Source organism: Nicotiana attenuata, unplaced genomic scaffold, assembly GCF_001879085.1.
Source record: "Nicotiana attenuata strain UT unplaced genomic scaffold, NIATTr2, whole genome shotgun sequence".
In the NCBI taxonomy this organism is placed as follows: Eukaryota; Viridiplantae; Streptophyta; class Magnoliopsida; order Solanales; family Solanaceae; genus Nicotiana; species Nicotiana attenuata.
This window is the reverse complement of record NW_017671826.1, coordinates 139,158-144,038: the sequence shown is the minus strand read 5'-3', so window position 1 is coordinate 144,038 and position 4,881 is coordinate 139,158.

The following is a 4,881-nucleotide window of genomic DNA, read 5'->3' as shown; positions in this document are numbered from 1 at the left end:
ACTAGATTCAGGTGGTACCGGAGTTACTATTTAGGACATGGAAACATCCTCTTTAGTAAGTGAAGTGAAGTAATTCCAGTATGAAGATCCTGTGCTAGCTCATTACAAAGATACAACCCCTCAATAGGAGAAGACACCATTTGAGATTACAGGAGATGGAGCCCTGAGATATGGGATAAGCATTAAGAGAGTAACCTAGAGTTGTGTAGCACACCTCGGTAATAATAAACCTAAGTAACTATTATAGTACAATATGACCCACTTAGATGCACTAAATCTATAAGGACAGATAACCAAGGCTAGGAAACAAAATATAGCAATAGTTGTAAGTTCGGCAAAGTACCAAGCAAAGAACATCAGTACACCTATATATGCTCCGAGAGACATCTTGTCATAGTTCTGTATATGTTCACAACGTGAGGCGAGAGATTGGCAAATTCAAAAGAGAGAGAAGATCCGCACATAAAAGGACAGAGTCATACATGTTGCATCACAGAAGGTAGTCAAAGTTACGGGATTGGAAGAATTCCAATCAGAAGTAGTGATGTGAGAAGAGGCCTAAAAAGGGAAATGCCCTGGTCTTTGAATTTATTCACAGAACAATTGCCTAGATGGTAAGGAAAATATTAAAGTATTCACGAGAGCTATAGGTTATGAGACTGATAAGCACATCAGTCAACATTCGAGGACGAATGTTCCAATGGGGGGAATGATATTACACCCCATATTTTTGTACGTGAAAGTATGTCGTAAGTCAATTGATGTAAGCTCGGAAATGAGATTTTCTTTGAAAGTATATAAAGATATTTAATTTTGTTACACCCCGTACTTCAGACGTCACTTTCATTGTAGGATTATCTAATGTAAACTCAAAAAGGACGAAATCCTTCTACAAGGATAAGAATGGTTTATTGAAGTCTTAAGTAATTTAAGATGAATATGAGACATGTTAATCATGATTTTAAATGAGTTTAAAGTCATGAAATGACTATATATGATGTTTGGATATGAAATATAAAGTTCGGGAAAAATCAGATTTAAGTTGCGGAAAAACCGACTAAGGATTTTCCTTCTAATGAAGCGTTTCGAGCAGTACATTCTCTATGTTATATGAAGTCTTTTTGGGCCATATTATATACCAAAATGAAGGTCTTGGAACCTAGTTTCCAATGGTCCAAACCATTTATTCATATATCATCGGGGTAGAGAAATATGAATTTATAAACTAGGGTCGCCAAGTCACATCACCGCACTTCGGAGAAACTGAAAGTTTTATAGGCCAGGTTGCGACGCGGTTTTCTCCCAACCTATTGAGAGTTACATGGAGATATTTATATGGAATTAAAGCTCTATGTGTTTAGTTTCTAGTTCTGCAAACCTTTTGTCAATAAGATGTCGTATTAGAGAGATACAAGCATCCGAAGTTGCACCGCTCAAGCTGCCAAGCAGGCAGCTTACCCACCAGCTTGGAGAATTGAGGCGGTGGGCTTATAAGTTATCTTCTCCCTTGTATATCTCGTAATTATATACAGAAAACTTACACCAAAATACTCTCAAATCTCTCTAAGATCTGGTCCAAGATCCCAAGAACCAAACTAAAGGGAAATCAACCCAAATCATCATCAGGCTTTAAAGACTACAAGAGAATGCTCCTATAGTGTTCTGGTGTGATTAATGCTTGTTGTGAGCTACACCAGCTGGGGATTTCTAGTGTATCTACTGCCTAAGGTATGTAAATCATGTTATTGGTTGTGCCTAAGGTTAATCATGTGTTGGTTGAGTTGTTTGAGTGAAAACCTACAAGATAGTAATTGACATGGCATAAGGAATCATTATCTTTTCTTTGTGGGCTGTGTTAAGGCTATATATATGGGTTTTTCCGGCTGGAAATTATTATAAATAGTTTCATTATTATGTTCTGGCTGCTTTTGTTAAGCTTATCTATGTGCTAATTCAGTAGATTGAAGAAGATAACATGAAAAATAAGATGTTGACGGTAAAGGTTAAGGTGCTAGTCGTGTGGACTATATTTGAAGATTATGCTTATGATGTTTTGTGTTGAAAATGATATGGTAAGCATAAGTATGATGTTTTATATGTTGTAGGCAGATTCATGGAAAAGGAATTGGATTCAAACCATATTTTGTTAATCGTAAATCGAGCTTCCCGCTCAAAATGGTTGTTCAACTAATCAGAGAGCTTATTGAGAATTATATTGTTGTTGTTTGGGCTGTTCGGTGACTTTTGATAACATATGGGACGTAGTACAAATAGGGGAGGTGCTATCCGTTTTCTTGTAGAATATTGGTTTCTAAATATGAGAGTTACAACGCTTATATGATGACGACGAAGTCAGTTTACTCATTGTAAACGCAAGAAGATCATATTGAGCTTGCTTTATGATTGGATAGATGATTCCAAAGGTATGTTAAGGCTATCCATTTTTCCTCTTGGCATGATCCATACGATGCAAACGAAGCGAGCAAATGCACAATTTCCATAAATAACTCTATTCATAGAAATGCTAGAGATGCTTATGTTCTTGATTCCCCATGTGTCAGATTATTCTATCATCTGTTCATGGGTTCCAAAAAATACGTAAGTTGATAAAGTTTATTTCATGATATTAATCAAAGACAAAATGGTCTTATGACATTCCGAAAGATTTTATTGACGTACTCCTCATGCATTGCATTCATTTACAGTGACTCACGACCAGATGGCATTATATATGCGTATATAAGAATATATATATATATATATATATATATATATATACATATATATATATATATATGTATATGGGATATGGGAAAAGGTTACGGCGTTATATACGCACCACCACCTGATCAGCTGGTGTACATTGATGATTTGCCTAGAGTGGCCGAGATGATATGATGGGATGTCCTCAGAGGCTTGATGATGTTATGAACGCATATACCCATGCATGGCACGACATTATAATATTAAATGATTGACAGAGTTATTCAGATATATATGTTGAGTCTTTTACTCCATGTTTCTCTCATGTCTACTTGTTACTGGTTTTTATTCCTTACATACTCGGTACATTAATTGTACTGACGTCCCTTTTGCCTGGGGACGCTGCATTTCATGCCCTCAGGTCCTGATAGAAAGGTTGAGAGTCCTCAAAGTAGGCTATTAGCTCAGCCGAAGGTGTTGGTGCACTCCATTTGGTTCGGAGTTGCTTCATTGGTCAGTATGATTAGTACATGTATTGATTGGTATGGCGGGACCCTTATCCGACCTTTACGATATTATTTATTCATAGAGGCTTGTAGACAGATGTCATGTATACAGATACTTGTATGGCCTTGTCGGCCTATGTTTCGAGTATATAAAGAGTCATGCTGGCCATATAGACCCGCACTTCATATTTATAAGTTTGTATTCCCTCATGTTTTGCTCCGGTTGATTTACCTATGATAGAATGATCTGAAAGATACGTTATATTGGCACTCGGTTGACTAAGGTACCGGGTGCCCGTCGCAGCCCATCAGTTTGGATCGTGACACGAACTCAGGAAAAAACTCATTCAATTTCTTATTGATAATATGGATTATTTTGCTTGGTCCTATTTAGACATGACATGGATCCCATCGGAAATAACAACACAACATCTAAGCCTCGACCCCAAGTTCAAACCAGTAAAGCAAAAAAGGAGGCCCCTGTCCGAGTTGAAGCATGCATTCATGAAGGATGAGGTAACCAAACTTCTTATAATAGGGTCTATTCGGGAGGTAAATACCCCGAATGGATAGTCAATGTAGTTGTAGTTCCTAAAAGGGAAACAAACTTAGAATATGCGTGGATTACAATGATTTAAACAAAGCATGCCCAAAAGACTCTTCTCCATTGCCTAACATCGATCGCATGATCGATGCCATGGCCGGCCACGAGATCTTAACTTTTCTCGACGCCTACTCCGGGTACTATCAAATTCAGATGAACCTGGATGACCAGGAGAAGACCTCGTTTATCACTAAGTTTGGAACATATTGTTACAATGTAATGACCTTCGGGCTAAAAAATGTTGGATCTACATACCAATGCCTAGTTAAGAAGATGTTCGAGGAACAGATAGGTAAATCAATGGAAGTTTACATTGATGATATGTTGGTTAACTCCTTGCATGCAGAGGACCATTTAACTCATTTACAGGGAACATTCAAAATCTTAAGGAAGTACAATATGAAGCTTAACCCGAAAAAATGTGCCTTCGGAGTCGGCTCGGGCATGTTCCTCGGCTTCATGGTATCTAACCGAGGGATCGAGATCAACCCAGATAAGATCAAGGCCATCGAAGATATTACCATCGTGGATAGTTTGAAAGCCATGCAAAGGCTAATAGGACGAATAGCCGCCCTAGGTCGATTCATTTTGAGGTCATCAGATCGAAGTCACAAGTTCTTTTACTTGCTTAAAAAGAAAAAGGACTTTGCATGGACCCCAAAATGCCAGCAGGCCTTAGAGGAATTGAAGCGATACTTATCGATCCCACCTTTGCTTCACACCCTGAAGGTAGATGAAAAGCTTTACTTATATTTGGTAGTGTCCGAAATAGCGGTAAGTGGGGTACTGGTTTGAGAAGAGCAAGGAACGCAATTCCCTATTTATTATGTAAGTCGAACTCTAGGAGATGCTGAAACTAGATACCCTCACTTAGAAAAATTAGCAATTGCATTAATAAGCGTATCTAGAAAGCTAAAGACATATTTCTAGTGTCACCCAATATGTGTGGTAACTGCTTACCCCCTTCGATATGTTTTGCATAAGCCCAAACTGTCAGGCCGGTTGGCCAAATGGGCCATAAAACTTGGCGGGTACGATATCGAATATCAACCCCGAACATCCATCAAG